The sequence below is a fragment of the Spermophilus citellus genome (assembly GCF_964194105.1).
Source record: "Spermophilus citellus genome assembly, chromosome: 5".
Lineage (NCBI taxonomy): Eukaryota > Metazoa > Chordata > Mammalia > Rodentia > Sciuridae > Spermophilus > Spermophilus citellus.
This window is the reverse complement of record NC_138186.1, coordinates 47,861,710-47,881,242: the sequence shown is the minus strand read 5'-3', so window position 1 is coordinate 47,881,242 and position 19,533 is coordinate 47,861,710.

The following is a 19,533-nucleotide window of genomic DNA, read 5'->3' as shown; positions in this document are numbered from 1 at the left end:
AGATAATGCTAAGTGATGTTAGCCAATCCCCAGAAAACAAATGCTGAATGTTTTCTCTGATATAAGGAAGCTGAGTCATACTGGGGTAGGGAGGGAGATCATGGGAGGAATAGATGAATTCTAGATAGGGAAGAGGGATGGGAGGGAAAAGGAGGGGGCAGGGGATTAGCAAGGATGGTGGAATGTGAAGGTCATCATTATACAAAGTACATGTATGAAGACTCAAATTGGGTGTCAACATACTTTATATACAAACATGAGTTGGCATGAACATACTTTATATACAAAGATATGAAAAATGGTGCTCCATATGTATAATAATATTTGTAAAGCATTCCGATGTCATGTATTTTAAAAAAATAAAATCAATTTTAAAAAAAGAACAGTAGAGGAAAGAAAGAAGGAAAAAATAAAGGACCCAGTGGAAGTGGAAGATTAATGAACTCCCTCAAAACTAATGATCAGACATCTGGAGTGGGCCTCACCCAAGAGACTCTGATTTTTCTCCAGAACTTTGTGTGGTGGGAGGACACACAGGAGGTGCCAAAGAAGGAAAACAATAGCCATTTGGGGAGGATGACTCTTGAGGACAGAAACTAACTCTCCAAAACATCCCTTGGCCTTTCTGAGAGTCCCTCTCCCTCTGGTAAAGACCTCTGCTTCCCATCAGATGTCCTCCTCACTGAGGCAGAGAGAGTCAGAAAGGTGAGTGGAAAAGGTGACGGACAACAAACAAAGGTTCATACAGAGAATGAGGCAAAGAAAACATTAGCCAAGGACTTTGTGATGAAGTGGAAACTGGAAGGTACTCAGCTGTGGGGAAGACCAAGGTAAGGGAATGAGAAGGGGGTCCACGGTTATGAGATGAGAAGCTTTCAAGTTAGAATAGAGGATCTGAGTTCCATCCTGTGGGGATGATCCAGAAAAGTCTCTCACTCTCTTTAATCTTCTTGTCAATTCTGTAGGAGAAAAAATATTTGGGTATGTTGCAACTTATATTTCAATGTTTCATATTTCCAAATTAATAAAAAAGGTTTTTTGTAAGGTATTTATCGAAAAAATCACCTAATACAAAAATGTTCTACTTACAACTAATATAAAAGTTTTTATAAAATCAGTCTATTGAAAGCAATAAAATACTGTATAGTTTCCACAGTCATAAATATCTTTCTTACTGAGGAACAATATTGACCAAGTATTATATTACATGCAATTATGAATATGTAATAATGACTCCAACTGTTATGTATAATTATAATGGACAAATAAAAAATGGGGAAAAAGAAAATTCTGTATATATGTATATATGTGTGTGTGTGTGTGTGTGTGTGTGTGTGTGTGTGTTTTCTATCTCAAATAAACCATATTCACTCAATCGGATGTTTTTCTTTCTTTCTCCCTCCAGTTTTAATGAATGAAAGTTCAGTATCACATACCACACCAGGTAGGGGCAAAAAATTCTTTATAAATCTTTTCTGATACTAAAATAGTAAATAAATAAATAAGATTATGTGACAAGTATAGAAGTCAAAGAACTTAAGTAATTAATCAGTATTAGAATTGGTATTACTCTAGGCTGATTCACAGAGCATTGTAAGGAACAGAATGTTTATTGTGCAACAAGAAATACAATTTAAAGTAAAGATGCTATGGTCCAGCAACCCCATGACTAGTAATATATCCAAAGGAAAGGAAATCTGTGTGGCAAAGAGATGTCTGCACTCCCATGATCATTGTGACACTATGGAATCAACCTAGGTGTCCATGGATGGATGAATAGATAAAGAAAATATATGAACAAACACACAAACATAAACACACACATATGCATATCTAAAGTAATACATAATCTTTGTATTAGCCTATTATTGCTCCAGTATGACACTGAAAGGACATAAAACCCAACTCTTTAATGTTATTATGTTTTAAATAATTTTTCTTGGCAATATAAAGAATGGATGCCATGAATAATATTGAGGTAGTACTAAGATAGGAACAAACCATGACAAAAACAACCAGAGACTTAGCAGAACTTCTCAAAAAAGGCCCTAGAGCAACCATTAGATATGGACAGTGAAGTGGAGCTGGCCTGTGGGGTTAAGTTCACACTCTTATGAAATCTGGGGGGCTTTGCAGAACCTGAGCCTGTAGAGAAGAATCAAAAATCTTTTGGAGAAGTGAGCTGTGCTGTAAAACAAAGAGAGTAGGATTTCAAGGATCTACACCATGAATTTGTATGTAATAAATGTAGCCAGGAAAAAAAGGTCTGTCTTTTGTATAATCAAATATTTCTTTTACAACAAAATTAAAAATCTAAGGAAAGCAGTTTTCAACCTGGATCAGTATAACTTTCCAAGAGAAACTCATTGCAATGTGTATAACTAGGTAACTTATAAATCAAAACAATGTTAACAAAGCTTTACCAATAGTAAGGATGTTAAGCACTCTCTCTGGAATTAGGCAGCTGGTTCACTTGTTAAAAAGATTACTTCTATTTTCTATGGATAAAATCATGTTATCTTCATACCATCCCTGCTGTTTCAAAGGAAGTGTGCCTGTAGCTCATTGAAAACAAATGTAATTCATAAATGTACAGGCTAAATGGAAGGAAGGATATGACAAGTAATATTTTTCTGTTCTTTTTAAAAGACTTTATTATGGTAAAAATACTATCTTGTTCAAATACAAAATTATATACTGCTATGATCATGGTTCTCAGGTTGATGTAAATAGTCACTGGCTCCTCAACTGTTCAATGTAATGTATTTTTTAAATGAGGTTTATATGACAGCAAAATTCATTTTGATTCATTATACAAATTGCAGCACAAATTTTCATTCCTCTGGTTGTACACCATGTAGCCTCACACCCTATGTGCAGTCTTACGTGTACCTAAGGTAATGATGTCCATCTCATTCCACCATCTTTTCTGCCCCCATGGCCCCTCTCCACCCTCCTTCCCCTTTGCCCAATCAAATTTCCTCCATTTTCTTCATGCCTCTCCCTCCCCATTTTGGATCAGCATCCACTTATCAGAGAGAACATTCAGCCTTTGGACTTTGGGGATTGGCTTATTTCACTTAGCATGATATTCTACAACTCCATCCATTTACCAACAAATGCCATGATTTTATTCTCTTTTAATGCTGAGTAATATTCCACTGTGTGTGTATATACCACAGTTTATTCATCCATTCATCTATTGAAGGGCATCTAGGTTACTTCCACAGTTGAGCTATTGTGAATTGAGCTGCTATGAACATTGGTGTGGCTGTGTTACTATGTCCTTTGGGTATAGACAAAGGAGTGAGTAAAATGGTGGTTCCATTCCAAGTTCTTTTTAGTAATCTCCACACTGCTTTCCAGATTGGTTGCATCAATTAGTTTTTTTAATTGATTTTATTTTTTTAAATATATGACAGCAGAATGCATTACAATTCTTATAACACATATAGAACACAATTTTTCATATCTTTGTATATAAAGTATGTTCATGCCAATTCATGTCTTTATACATGTACTTTGTTTTTGCATTACAATTCTTATTACATATATATACCACAATTTTTTTCATATCTGTTTGTATACAAAGTAGGTTGATACCCAATTCGTGTCTTGATACATGTACTTCAGATAACGATATCCATCACATTCCACCATCCTTGCTAATCCTCTGCCTCTTCCCTTTCCCTCCCTCCCTTCTTCCCTCTCTAGAATTCATCTGTTCCTCACATGTTTCCCCTCTTGACCTCACTATGAGTCAGCCTCCTTATATCAGGGGAAAAATTTGGCATTTGTTTTTGGGGGGTTGGCTAACTTCACTTGGCATTATCTTCTCCAACATCATCCAATTACCTGCAAATGCCATGATTTTATTCTATTTTATTGCTGAGTAAAATTCCATTGTGTATTTATGCCACAGTATTTTTTATCCATTCATCCACTGAAGGGCATCTAAGTTGGCTCCACAATTTAGCTATTGTAGAATTGTGGTTGCACCAATTTGCAGTTCCACCAGCAATGTATGGGTGTGCCTTTTCCCACACATCCTCGCCAACATTTATTGCTATCTGTTTCTTGATAACTGCCATTCTGAATGGCGTGAGATGAAATCTTAGAGTGGTTTTGATTTGTATTTCTCTAATTATTAGAGATGTTGAACATTTTTTATATATTTGTTGATTGAGTGTATATCTTCTGAAAAGTGTCCATTCAGCTCCTTATTCCATTTGTTGATTGCATTGTTTGGTTTGTTGGTTTTAAGTTTTTTTAGTTCTTTATAAATCCTGGAGACTAGTGCTCTATCTGACATATGTATGGCAAAAATTTGCTCCAAAAATGTAGGCTTTGTTCACCTCATTGATTGTTTCTTTTGCTGAGAAGAAGCTTTTTAGTTTGAGTCCATCCCATTTATTAATTCTTGATTTTATTTCTTGCATTTTAGGACTCTTTTTAAGGAAGTTGGGGCCTAATCTGACCTGATTGGGATACTTTTTCCTCTATTAGGTGCAGGGTCTCTGGACTAATTCCTAGGTATTGATCCACTTTGAGTAGAGTTTTGTGCATGGAGAGAGTTGGGGTTTATTTTCATTTTGCTGCATATGTATTTCCAGTTCTCCCAGCACCAGTTGTTGAAGAGGCTATCTTTTCTCCAATGTATGTTTTTGGTGCCATTGTCTAGTATGAGATAACTGTATTTAAATGGGTTTGCCTCAGTGTCCTCTATTCTGTACTATTGGTCTACATGTCTATATGAGTGCCAATACCATGCTGTTTTTATTACTATAGCTTTGTATTATAGTTTAAGGTCTGATATTGTGATGCTCCCCACTTCATTCTTCTTGATAAAGATTTCTTTGTCTATTCTGGGTCTCTTAGTTTTCCACATAAATTTCATAAATGCTTTTTCTATTTCTATAAAGAATGACATTAGGATTTTAATTGGAATCACATTGAATCTGTAGAGTGCTGTGGGTACTGTGGCCATTTTGACAATATTAATTTTGCCTATCCAAGAGCATGGGAGATCTTTTCATCTTCTAAGATCTCTTTCAATTTCCTTTTTTAGTGTTCTGTAGTTTTCATTGTAGAGGTTTTTCACCTATTTGGATAAGTTCATTCCCAAGGATTTTATATATTTTTTGAGGTCACTGTGGATGGGGTAGTTTTCCTAATTTCTCTGTTATAAGATTCATCATTGATGCATAGAAATACATTTTATTTACGGGTATTGATTTTATATCCTGCTACTTTGCTAAATTCATTCATTAATTTCACAAGTTTTCTGGAGGACATTTTTGGATCCTCCAAGTATAGAATCCTGTCACCAACAAATAATAATTTGAGTTATTCTTTTTCTATTTGTATCCTTTTAATTTCTTTCATCTGACTAATTGCTCTGGCCAGTGTTTTTCAAGAACTATATTGAATAGAAGTGGTGAAAGAGGGAATCCCTGTCTTGTTCCAATTTTTAGAGGAAATGCTTCCAATATTTTGCCATTTAGAATGATGTTAGCCTTAGGTTTAACATAGATAGCTTTTACAATGTTAAGGTATGTTCCTACTATTCCGTGTTTTTCTAGTGTTTTGAACATGAAAGGATGCTATATTTTGTCAAATGCTTTCTCTGTATCAATTGATAAAATCATATGATTCTTATCTTTAAGTCTATTTATGTGATCAATTATATTTATTGATTTCCTTATGTTGAACCAACTTTGCATCCCTGGAAAGAACCCCATTTGATCATGGTGCACTACTTGTTTAATATGCTTTTGTATGCAATTTGCCAGAATTTCATTGGAAATTTTTGGATCAATATTCATCAGGGATATTGGTCTGAAATTTTCTTTCCTTGATGTGTCTCTGCCTGGTTTTGGTATCAGGATGATACTGACTTTATAGAATGAGTTCAGAAGGGCTACTTCCTATTCTTTTTTTATGTATTAATTTGGGGAGTATTTGGTATTAATTCTTCCTTGTAGGTCCTGTACAACTCAGCTGTGAATCTATCTGGCCTTAGGATTCTTTGTTGATAGGTTTTTGATGATGTCATCTAATTACTTGCTTGGAATTGGTCTGTTTAAATTGTGTATGTCCTATGACTCAGTTTGGCTTGATCATTTGCCACTGTAGTTTCTATTAACTCCAACCACAGTTTATCTGCCTTCAGTCATTTATCACAGCTAAAATGATATTATAAAATACATGAGGAAATCATGTATTTTGATCATGGCTTCTTTCATGTGTGACTTAAGTTGACCTCAATTTTGTATTTCTGTTGGCTCAAACAACCGCATGTTGCCACTTGGCATCAAAATGAGCCAATCTATATTCCAAGTACCAACAGCTAAGTTGAGAGGGAAGATGAAGCAGTCAAATGAAACAAGAAAAATATGGTGACAATGGTATGACCAATAAATTCTGAGCAACATGATCTAGGCATTAATGTCATCACATTCTAAATCAGATGATATAATTCTGAAGAAGACTGAGAGGGAGATGAGGGTGCAACAATTGTGGAGTGAGGAGACAAACACTACTGCCTCCATCCTCCTCCTTCTCCTTTTCTTACTCCTCTGTTGTTGAAATGCTTTCCATCAAACTGACAAGTAATCTATTTACGTATAGAAAATTCTTAAAATCCACAAAAAAACAAGATACTTATATAATGTTATTGTTGGAGTTAACCATTTTACTAATTTGATTAATGCCTCAATTACTCTTTCTCACATGCTATGAGCAATTCAGCACCCTCCTTCAAAAGGTACTAAGTTATTGTGGTTTATATGGTTCCATCAATGTCCAGAAACTATTTGAACAAGGAAAACTTAATATAGACTTATTCATGCCTGAGGCACTGGGTTTATTCCCTAACACTGAAAAGGGAAAAAGAATTAATAAGTAAAAGGTGGTTATCTACTAAAAGAAGTAAAATAAGGCTCCAAATAATGCAGAAATGGCATATAAAGTGAGCAGATACTATCTCTTGGGATGAGGCAGAGTATCAAAGGAAGGAAGCAATGTATGATAGGGCCCCCAGTGAGACTGAGGTGCAGAACTCAATGGGGAAGATGGGACTATGGCCCACTGGAAGGTTGAAAGTGATCTGTAATGTTCCAACTAACCAGGTATCCTCCTTCATAATATCCTCCAGAACACTTCTGACACCAAATGTTTGGAGTTTTCCACCCCAAGTTATTCTCCAAATCTCTGTATATATGTGGGTGTCCTATAATTCAATTAAGGAATGAGCAGAAACCAAACAGGTTAAGTGGACCCCATAGTCTTAAAAGTATACCCCATGACTTAGTGACAATCACAAGATGACTCCTGAAGTTACCTACCTGTTTCTGAAATTCCTGTCACCATACGGAGATCCAGTAAAGTTTATCCAGTGGCAAAGGAAACCTCTACTCAGACCTTTCAGATCCTTGCCCATACCACAGAAAAGAACTTAAGGATGTGTTTGGGTTTTAACAAAGAGAGGAAGAGGAAAATTAGAAAGTGAAAAGTGAATACAGGAACCCTCAGAGAATAATGTGGGCCATCTCAAGAGCAAAAAAGAGACACACAACCAGGGATTAAGGTCAGGTTATTTTATTAGGGTACAAAGGTAGAATATATGATCCAAAGAAAGGACTTCCCTGGAGATTGAGAAATATTGAGCAAGATGTTTTCTCTTCAGGGAATCTGCTTTCATATCTTGTTTTCAGCTGATTGATCAGGCAATTGATTCAATCATATGTTAGCCCCTAGCTTCACGAGGTTAGAATTGTCTTTCTATTGAAATCTTGTTCTTGCTTTGCTGAATTCCAGAAAATTTATGCAGAACTGGAAAGTTGTAAAGTAGTTTATGGCATTATTTGGAGCATTTTTATATTTTGGTCTCTTTCTGTCCCTTAAGTTTCTTTGTCCAGGTCAGAGGCAGTTTACAAGTTATTTTCCACATCCCAACAGGCACGTTTCTCCTTTACAGAGTTTTTTCCTTAGTATCCCTAAATTTCTACCTCATTTCAAAGGCCCATCCTTCATTCCCAAGATTCATCCTCAGATTGGATGATTTTCTATAGCCATTTACTAGAATGGCTCACAAAACCAAGAGAAACAACTCTGTTTACTAACCAATTTATTACAAAAGATCTTGTAAAGGATACAGTGAATATTCAGATGAACATGCACATGGGGTTAGGCCAAGAAAAGTCTCGAGCTCAGGAATATCTGTCCCATGGTGGAGTTTGAGAGGCACCACCCTGACACATGGATACAGGTTGTTCTTCAAATCAGAAGCTCCCTCAAAGTTTTTATGGAGGTTTCACTATGTAATTATGATTCATTAAATGAGGGACTTCTGGCAATGAATTAACTCAACCTTCAGCTCAATTTCCTCCCCTCTTTCAACTTTCTACTCAAAATTTGCTCCTTTGGCAACTTGCCCCCATCCTGAGTTGACACAGGGGATTTCTAAACGTTATCTTATTAACACAAACTCAGACGGCTGAAAGGGGCCATTATTAATAATAACAGACTCTCCTTTAATATCCATCAAGAAATTCTGAGGGATCCAAAGATGGCAGCGAAGGGAGTGCATCACCCCCGTGTGCCGCATCACTGTGCGGGAGAATGATGAGTTAAAACAGCTGAAGGCTGTCTTGTTGGGAATTTCCAGCGAAATTGAGGTGCTCCAGAACCTAGTGGAGGGATTTTCATCGCGCGAGGTTCAGCTGCGGGGGCTCGAACGCGGGGGATTTGTCCGCAAGGAGGGTCGCACTGCTTTTTCAGCAGATCACCCCGCGGCTGGAGTCTGCGGTGCGCGCTGGGAAGCGGCGAGGTGGTGGCGCGGGGGTGAAGCGCTGCGGATTCTGTGGGCTCCTGCAAGCTGTGCAATGGCTGTGCTCAGTGCTGAGTTCTGGGTTTGAGACGGAGGAGGGAAGCGGTCCAGTGCAGTTCTCCACACCAGTCGGACCACAGAGGAGGCCAGCGGCCGCCATCTTGGAGAGCTGATGTCATCATCCCTGTTTTCTACTGATCACAGCTCGTTCAGCTACTGAACAGGTGATTTCAGGCTGCCATTCGCCTGCATCTTGCAGACAGATTGCTCTGGCTCAGGGATAGAGAACCCGCAACGACTGCTTCTTGGAGCCTGCTCCTATCAGAGCATGCACCAAGCCTGGAGCGGCCGGGTTCTGGCTCCCGGAGCTGCTTTGGCCCAGGGCTGGGGAACCCGCAGAAACTGTTTCTCGGTCCGGGTCCTGCTGGGTGCTGTGGGGGCCAGAGGGGCAGAGTGGAGCTGCCACCTGCGCCCAGAACAGGCCAAGCGACCTGCCGGCGTGGTATCACGTCACCCCAACTGCAGTAGGGGCCGAAGAGAGCAGCCGCCCACGCCCGGAACAGGCCCAGCGACCCAACGGCGTGGCAGTCAAGTCACCCCATTTGGAGTGGGGGCCAAGCAGAGCCGCTGCCCGAGCCCGCAAGGTAGGCAGACCTGTGGCCCACTGGCAGAACGGGCCCAGTGGCCTGCCAGCGTGGCAGACACGTCACACTGGTTGGAGTGGGGGCGGAGCAGAGCCGCAGCCCGCATTCAGAAAAGGCCCAGTGACCCGCTGACATGGCAGTCAGGTAGCCCCATTTGGAGTGGGAGCCGAGCAGAGCTGCCGCCCGAGCCCGCAAGGTAGGCAGACCTGTGACCCACTGGCGGAACAGGCCCAGCGGCCTGCCGGCGTGGTAGACACATCACCAATTGGAGTAGGGACCGAGCAGAGCAGCCGCCCGCATCTGGAACAGGCCCAACGACCCGCGGGCGTGGCAGTCATGTCACCCCAATTGGAGTGGGGGCAGAGCAGAGCCGCCACCCGCGCCCACAGGGTGGGCAGACCTGCAACCGACCAGCAGAGCAGCCCCAGTGGCCTGCCGGCTTGGTAGACACGTCACCCCAATTGGAGGAGGGGCAGAGCAGAGCCGCCACCCGCACCCACAAGGTAGGCAGACCTGTGACCGACCGGCAGAACAGGCCCAGGGGCCCACCAGCGTGGTAGACAGATCACCCCAATTGGAGGAGGAGCACAGCCGCTGCCCGCCCTGCAAGGGAGACTTTGCAACTATACAAGAGCAATATAAATATATAGGGGGAAAATTTCAAAAACACAACAGTTTCACGAAGCAAAAAGCAACGCAAGCAGTATGAAAAGACAAGGAAAGAAAGGACCACAAGCAATGCAGGTCAACTCAACTTTAGAAGAGGTAATAGCTGCAGCAGATGGAAGGTCAGATAAAGAATTCAGGATATACATGCTTCAGATGATCTGGAGTCTCAAGGAAGACATTAGACAGCAAAATCAGACAATGAAAGATCACTTTGACAATGAATTACATAAACAAATCCAAGAAGCAAAAGATCAACTATACAGGGAGATAGAGGTAATAAAAAACAAACAAACAGAAATCCTAGAAATGCAGGAAGCAATAAACCAACTTAAAAACTCAATTGAGAATACTACCAGCAGAGTAGAACACTTAGAAGATAGAAGATCAGACAATGAAGACAAAGTATTTCAACTTGAAATGACATAGACAGCTCAGCAAGACTGTTAAGAAACCATGAGCAGAACATCCAAGAAATATGGGATAAGATAAAGAGACCAAACTTAAGAGGTATTGGGATACAGGAAGGCATAGAGGTCCAAACCAAAGGAATAAACAATCTATTCAATGAAATAATACGAGAAAACTTCCCAGACTTGAAGAATGAGACAGAATCCCAAATCCTACAAGCCTACAGGACGCTGAATGTGCAAAATCATAAGAGATCCACACCTAGACACATTATAATGAAGATGCCCAGCATACAGAATAAGGAGAGAATTTTAAAAGCTACAAGAGAAAGGAAGCAGATTACATTTAGGGGTAAACCAATCAGGATAACAGCTGATCTTTCAACACAGACTCTGAAAGCTAGAAGATCCTGGAATAACATATTTCAAACTCTGAAAGAAAATGGGTTCCAACCAAGAATCGTGTATCCAGCGAAATTAAGCTTCAGGATGGAAGATGAAATTAAAACCTTCCATGATAAACAAAAGTTAAAAAGAATATGCAGCTAGAAAACCATCTCTTCAAAACATCCTCGGCAAAACATTAAAGGAAGAGGAAATGGAAAATAACAATAAAAACCAACAGTGGGAGGTAGGACAGTACAGGGGGGAAAAAATAATCAAAGAGGAAAACAAACCATGTTTAGTAACATAAATAAACAAATATGGCTGGAAGAACAACCCATATCTCAATAATAACCCTAAATGTTAATGGCTTAAACTCACCAATTAAGAGACACAGGCTAGTTGAATGGATCACAAAACAAGACCCAACAATATGCTGCCTACAGGAGACGCATTTGATAGGAAAAGACACATAGACTGAAGGTGAAAAATTGGGAAAAATCATATAACTCATATGGACTTCGGAAAGAAACAGGAGTGTCCATACTCATATCAAATAAAATAGATTTCAAGCCAAAGTTACTCAAAAGGGATAAAGAGGGACACTACATACTGCTCAAGGGAACCATACACCAACAAGACATAACAATCTTAAATATATATGCCCCAAACAATGGTGCAGCTATGTTCATCAAGCAAACTCTTCTCAAGTTCAAGAGTCTAATAGACCACCATACAATAATCATGGGAGACTTCAACAAACCTCTGTCACCACTGGACAGATCTTCCAAACAAAAGTTGAATAAGGAAACTATAGAACTCAATAACACAATTAATAACCTAGAGTTAATTGACATATATAGAATATACCACCCAACATCAAGCAGTTACACTTTTTTCTCAGCAGCACATGGATCCTTCTCAAAAATAGATCATATATTATGTCACAGGGCAACTCTTAGACAATATAAAGGAGTAGAGATAATACCATGCATCTTATCTGATCATAATGGAATGAAACTGAAAATCAACGATAAAAGAAGGAAGGAAAAATCATGCATCACTTGGAGAATGAACAATAGGTTACTGAATGATCAATGGGTTATAGAAGACATCAAGGAGGAAAGTAAAAAACACAGACACAACATATCGGAATCTATGGGACACATTGAAAGCAGTTCTAAGAGGAAAATTCATTGTTTGGAGTTCATTCCTTAAAAAAAGAAAAAACCAACAAATAAATGATCTCATACTTCATCTCAAAATCCTAGAAAAAGAAGAGCAAAACAACAGCAAAAGAAGTAGAAGGCAAGAAATAATTAAAATCAGAGCTGAAATTAATGAAATCGAAACAAAAGAAACAATTGAAAAAATTGACAAAACTAAAATTTGGTTCTTTGAAAAAATAAATAAAATCGACAGACCCTTAGCCATGCTAATGAAGAGAAGAAGAGAGAGAACTCAAATTACTAGCATACGGGATGAAAAAGGCAATATCACAACAGACACTTCAGAAATACAGAAGATAATCAGAAATTATTTTGAATCCTTATACTCCAATAAAATAGAAGATAGTGAAGGCATAGATAAATTTCTTAAGTCATATGATCTGCCCAGATTAAGTCAGGAGGATATAGACAACCTAAACAGACCAATATCAATTGAGGAAATAGAAGAAACCATCAAAAGACTACCAACTAAGAAAAGCCCAGGACCAGATGGGTATACAGCAGAGTTTTACAAACCCTTTAAAGAGGAACTAATACCAATACTTTTCAAGTTATTTCAGGAAATAGAAAAAGAGGGAGAACTTCCAAATTCATTCTACGAGGCCAACATCACCCTGATTCCTAAACCAGACAAAGACACTTCAAAGAAAGAAAACTACAGACCAATATCTCTAATGAACCTAGATGCAAAAATCCTCAATAAAATTCTGGCGAATCGGATACAAAGGCACATCAAAAAAATTGTGCACCATGATCAAGTAGGATTCATCCCTGGAATGCAAGGCTGGTTCAATATACGGAAATCAATAAATGTTATTCACCACATCAATAGACTTAAAAATAAGAACCATATGATCATCTCGATAGATGCGGAAAAAGCATTCAACAAAGTACAGCATCCCTTTATGTTCAAAACTCTGGAAAAACTAGGGATAACAGGAACATACCTCAACATTGTAAAAGCAATTTATGCTAAGCCTCAGGCTAGCATCATTCTGAGTGGAGAAAAATTGAAGGCATTCCCTCTAAAATCTGGAACAAGACAGGGATGCCCTCTATCACCACTTCTGTTCAACATAGTTCTCAAAACACTGGCCAGAGAAATTAGACAGATGAAAGAAATTAAAGGCATAAAAATAGGAAAAGAAGAACTTAAATTGTCACTATTTGCAGATGACATGATTCTATACCTAGCAGACCCAAAAGGGTCTACAAAGAAACTATTGGAGCTAATAAATGAATTCAACAAAGTGGCAGGATATAAAATCAACACCCATAAATCAAAGGTATTTTTGCATATCAGCGACAAAACTTCTGAAATGGAAATGAGGAAAAACACCCCATTCACAATATCCTCAAAAAAAATAAAATACTTGGGAATCAACCTAACAAAAGAGGTGAAAGACTTATACAATGAAAACTACAGAACCCTAAAGAGAGAAATAGAAGAAGATCTTAGAAGATGGAAAAATATACCCTGTTCATGGATAGGCAGAACTAACATCATCAAAATGGCGATATTACCAAAAGTTCTCTATAGTTTAATGCAATGCCAATCAAAATCCCAACAGCATTTCTTGTAGAAATAGAGAAAGCAATCATGAAATTCATATGGAAAAATAAAAGACCCAGAATAGCAAAAGCAATGCTAAGCAGGAAGTGTGAATCAGGCGGTATAGTGATACCAGACTTCAAACTATACTACAGAGCAATAGTAACAAAAACAGCATGGTACTGGTACCAAAACAGGCGGGTGGACCAATGGTACAGAATAGAGGACACAGAAACCAATCCACAAAACTACAACTATCTTATATTTGATAAAGGGGCTAAAAGCATGCAATGGAGGAAGGATAGCATCTTCAACAAATGGTGCTGGGAAAACTGGAAATCCATATGCAACAAAATGAAACTGAATCCCTTTCTCTTGCCATGCACAAAAGTTAACTCAAAATGGATCAAGGAGCTTGATATCAAATCAGAGACACGGCGTCTGATAGAAGAAACAGTTGGCTACGATCTACATACTGTGGGGTCGGGCTCCAAATTCCTCAATAGGACACCCATAGCACAAGAGTTAATAACTAGAATCAACAAATGGGACTTACTCAAACTAAAAAGTTTTTTCTCAGCAAAAGAAACAACAAGAGAGGTAAATAGGGAGCCTACATCCTGGGAACAAATTTTGACTCCTCACACTTCAGATAGAGCCCTAATATCCAGAGTATACAAAGAACTCAAAAAATTAGACAATAAGATAACAAATAACCCAATCAACAAATGGGCTAAGGACCTGAACAGACACTTCTCAGAGGAGGACATACAATCAATCAACAAGTACATAAAAAAATGCTCACCATCTCTAGCAATCAGAGAAATGCAAATCAAAACCACCCTAAGATACCATCTCACTCCAGTAAGATTGGCAGCCATTATGAAGTCAAACAACAACAAGTGCTGGCGAGGATGTGGGTAAAAGGGTACACTTGTATATTGCTGGTGGGACTGCAAATTGGTGCGGCCAATTTGGAAAGCAGTATGGAGATTCCTGGGAAAGCTGGAAATGGAACCACCATTTGACCCAGCTATTGCCCTTCTCGCACTATTCCCTGAAGACCTTAAAAGAGGGGATACTGCCACATCAATGTTCATAGCAGCACAATTCACAATAGCTAGACTGTGGAACCAACCCAGATGCCCTTCAATAGATGAATGGATAAAAAAAAGTGGCATTTATAAACCATGGAGTATTACGCAGCACTAAAAAATGACAAAATCATGGAATTTGCAGGGAAATGGATGGCCCTAGAGCAGATTATGCTTAGTGAAGCTAGCCAATCCCTCAAAAACAAATACCAAATGTCTTCTTTGATATAATGAGAGCAACTAAGAACAGTGCAGGGAGGCATCGCAGGAAGAAAAGATTAATATTAAACAGAGACATGAGGTGGGAGGGAAAGGGAGAGAAAAGGGAAATTGCATGGAAATGGAGGGAGACCCTCATTGCTATACAAAATTATATATAAGAGGTTGTGAGGGGAATGAGAAAATAAACAAGGAGAGAAATGAATTACAGTAGATGGGGTAGAGAGAGAAGATGGGAGGGGAGGGGAGGGGGGATAGTAGGGGATAGGAAAGGTAGCAGAATATAACAGTTACTAATAGGGCATTATGTAAAATTGTGGATGTGTAACCAATGTGATTCTGCAATCTGTATTTGGGGTAAAAATGGGAGTTCATAACCCACTTGAATCAAATGTATGAAATATGATATGTCAAGAGCTTTGTAATGTTGTGAACAACAAATAAAAAAAAGAGAGAGAAAAAAAAGATATTTTAAAGGAGGGTGCATCTCAGCACTAAGGTACTAAGTTATTGTGCTTTAGATGCTTCTATCAAAGTCCAGAAACACATAAATCATTTGAACAAGGAAAAATTAATATAGGCTTATTCATGCCTGAGGCCCTGGGTTTATTCCCTAGCACTGAAAAAAGAAAAACAATTAACAAGTAAAATGTGGTTATCTACTAAAAGAAGTAAAAAAGAAGGCCCCAAAGAGTGCAGAAATGGCATATCTAGCAAGCAGATACTACCTCTTGGAATGAGGCAGAGTAGCCAAGTTAAGAAAAAATGTACGAGAAGGACCCAATGAGACTGAGGAGCAGAGCTCATGGAGGAAGATGGACCATGGCCTACTGGAATGTTGAAAGGGATCTGTAATGCTTCGACTAACCAGGTGTACTCTATCATAACACACACACACACACACACACACACACACACCCTGCTCGAACATTTCTGACACCAGATGTATGGGATTTTCCACACCAAGTTATTCTCCAATTCTCTGCATATATCTGGGGCTCCTATAATCCAATTAAGGAATTATCAGAGACCCCACAGGTTAAGTGGACCCCACAGTCTTACAAGTATGCCCCCCATGATTTCAGATGACAATCACAAGATGACTCCTCAAGTTCTGAAGTTGCTGTCACTGTAAGGAGATCCAATGAAGTCTTTCCATTGGAAGAAGAAACCTCTACTTAGACCTTCAGACCCTTACCCATACTGCAGAAAAGATGAAAGAATGTGTTAGGCTTTAGCAAAGAGAGGAAGAGCATCATTAGAAGGTAAAAAGTGAATACAGGAACCCTCAGAGAATAATGTGGACAATCTCAAGAGCAAAAAGAGACACACAACCAGGGATTAAGGTCAAGTTTTTTTTATTAGGGTCCAAAGATAGAATATATGATCCAAAGGGACAGGACTTCCCTCGAGATTTGGAAACATAGGGCAAGATGGTTTTCTGTTAGGGAATCTGGTCTGGTATGTAGTTTTCAGCTGATTGATAAGGCGATTAATCCAATCAAATGTTAGCCCTAGCTTCATGAGGCTAGTAGTGTGTTTCTATTGAAATCTTGTTCTGCTTTGCTTCATTCCAGAAAATTTATGTGGAACTTGAAAATTATAAAGTAACTTATGGGATTGTTTGGTGTATTTTTATATTTTGGTCTCTTTCAGTCCCTTAAGCTTCTTTGTCCAGGTCAGGAGCAGTTCACAGTTCTTGTTCCACATCCCAAAAGACATATTTCTCCTTTAGAGAGATTTTTCTCAGTATCCCTAAATTTCTATCTCATTCCCAAGGCCAATTCTCCACTCCCAAGATCCATCCTCAGACTGGATGGTTTTTCTACAGTAATTTATTAGAAGGGCTCACAAAACCAAGAGAAACAACTTTGTTTACTAACTAATTTATTATAAAAGATCTTGTTCATTGTGAATATCCAGATGAACAATGAACAGGCACATAGGGTGAGGCCCACAAAAGTCTCCAGCACAGGAGTATCTGTCCCATGGTGGAGTTTGAGAGGCACCACCCCAACATACACATGGATGCAGTGTTGTTCATCAAGTCAGATGCTCCCTCAATGTTTTCATGGAGGTTTCAATGTGTAATTATGATTGATTAAATCATTGACTGCTGGAAATTAATTAACTCAACCTTCAGCCCTATTTCCTCCCCTCTTTCAACTTTCTACTCATAAAATTTGTTCCTTTGGCAACTTGCCACCATCCTGAGGTGACCCAGAAGTTTTCTAAAAGTTATCTTATTAACATAAACTCAGATGGCTGAAAGGGGCTGGTTATTAATAACAAAAGACTCTCCTTTCATCTCCATCAGGAAATTCCAAGAGTTTTAGGAGCTATTTTCAGGGAGAGAAACCACTTTTTAGGAACCCAGGGCAGAGACTAAAAATATGGATAAAGGTATCAATATAGACAGTTCTTACTATGTCACCAAAAGGTGAGCCTTCTGCACACCACTGGAAGCTGCATCAAAAAGGAAAAGCAGACCAGTATGGAGTCCCATATCTGTAATCCCAGCAGTTTAGGAGGCTGAAGCAAGAGTATCACAAGTTCAAAGCCAGCCTCAGCAACTAGCCAGGCCCTAAACAATGCAGGAAAACTGTGTCTCAAAATTTAAAAAGAGCTGGTGGTGCTGGAGTTGTAGCTCAGTGGTGAAGTATATGTGAGGCACTGTCTTCAATCCTCAGCACCACATTTAAAAATAGACTAAACGGGGCTAGGGATGCGGCTCAAGCGGTAGCGCGCTCGCATGGTGTGGCCCAGGTTCGATCCTCAGCACCACATACAAACAAAAATGTTGTGTCCGCCAAAAACTAAAAAATAAACATTAAAAAATTATCTCTCTCTTTCTCTCTCTCTCTCTCTCTAAAAAAAATAAACTAAATAAAGTTATTGTGTCCATCCACAACTTAAAATATATATATATATATATATATATATATTTTTTTTTTTTTAAAGGTTGAGGATGTCACTCAGTGGTTAAGCATCCCTGGATTGAATTCCTGGTACCAAAAAAAGAAAAAGAAAAAAAGAAACAGAACTACCTTGCCTTGCAGTGGCCCCTCTACTGCATTGTACCAACAATCTCACATTGTGTCAGTTGGCAAAGAAGTATATACAAGATCCAGTTCCATTAACACAAAGACCAACAGAGAGAATTTGGAGCAGAAATGCAATGAAATGACACTGGACTCTGTCCACACCTTTGACTTTAATCTTTATGTGTGCATACATGTTACACCATTTTACAAACATTAGAACTTCCATAAAACAACAAATCTACCATGACAAAGCCACCTGACAAATGAAGAGGTACTTATCTGTTCCACAAAATAAGGAAAGAAGCACTCCAGTCACTGTATACTACACTGCTATATTATTTACTCTTCAAATTCAGTCAGTCTTGTTGACTTTACTATTACCTAAAAGGTAACAATTTGTATGGAAAATCATAAATATAGAAGAGAGATGAAGCAAACGGTCAATAGATAAAAATACACACATATATACCACAATCAAAGAGAAAATATACAAAACTAATATGTCCTTGTTTCTAGAAGGACTGTGTGTTATATGTACTCTCTTTCTTCCAATTCCCATTCTGTGTTTTCTCTCCCCCAGTCAGAAAACTGGTAGAGTGAACAAATCTTTATCCTTGCAGAGTCTAAGTCTTAATAGTCCTGTCTCTTCTTGTTTGCTGTGATTTTCCATTAACCCTTAAGATCAGACTTGGAACTACTGAGAGGAAATATGCTAACTGGACCTACGCTCATGGTCAAAGCTTTCTAAAATTCACCTTGCATCTGAAAATTCTCTTTTTCATTTATGTTTACTTTAGTAATTCTTGCCTTTCCTCAGTTGCAGTATTGACACAAAAGAGGAATGGTGGGAAAAATCAGAAGGTAGCAGGAAGGGTGGATATGATCAAAGTACAGTATATGCATGTAGGAAATTGTCACAATAAAACCCAACATTTTGTACAATGAATATATACTAATAGCTTTTAAGGGAGGATCCATTCCCTTACCGTTAATTCTCTGGATTAACATATCACAATATTCTCAATGGTACCAGAAAGTTACTGAGGCAGGGAAAAACAAGTATATTCCATTCATCCCAGAATAGAGAGCAGATACCATAGAAAGTTGTTCTCTTCTCTTAAAACTCCATCATTAAAAAAAAACCTCTATAATTTATTGGAATTTGGAACTGAAATATACTCCAAAGGCTCATGTGTTAAAAGCTTGGTCCCCAGCTGGAGGCCCTTTTGGGAGGTGGTAGAAACTTCAGTAGGTGGGGACTAAGAAACAGGAAGGAAGTGGGTAAATGTGGTTGAAGACTATGACTTGTCCAGGGCCCCTTATTTCTCCCTCCCTTCCTCTCTCTCTTACTTTCTCTCCTCCCTCTCCCCCTTTCTCTCTCCCTCCCTTCCCCCCCTTTCCCTTTGTCTCCCTCTCTTGCCTTCTGTCTGCTGTGAGGTGAGCCACTTGCTCCACCACCTG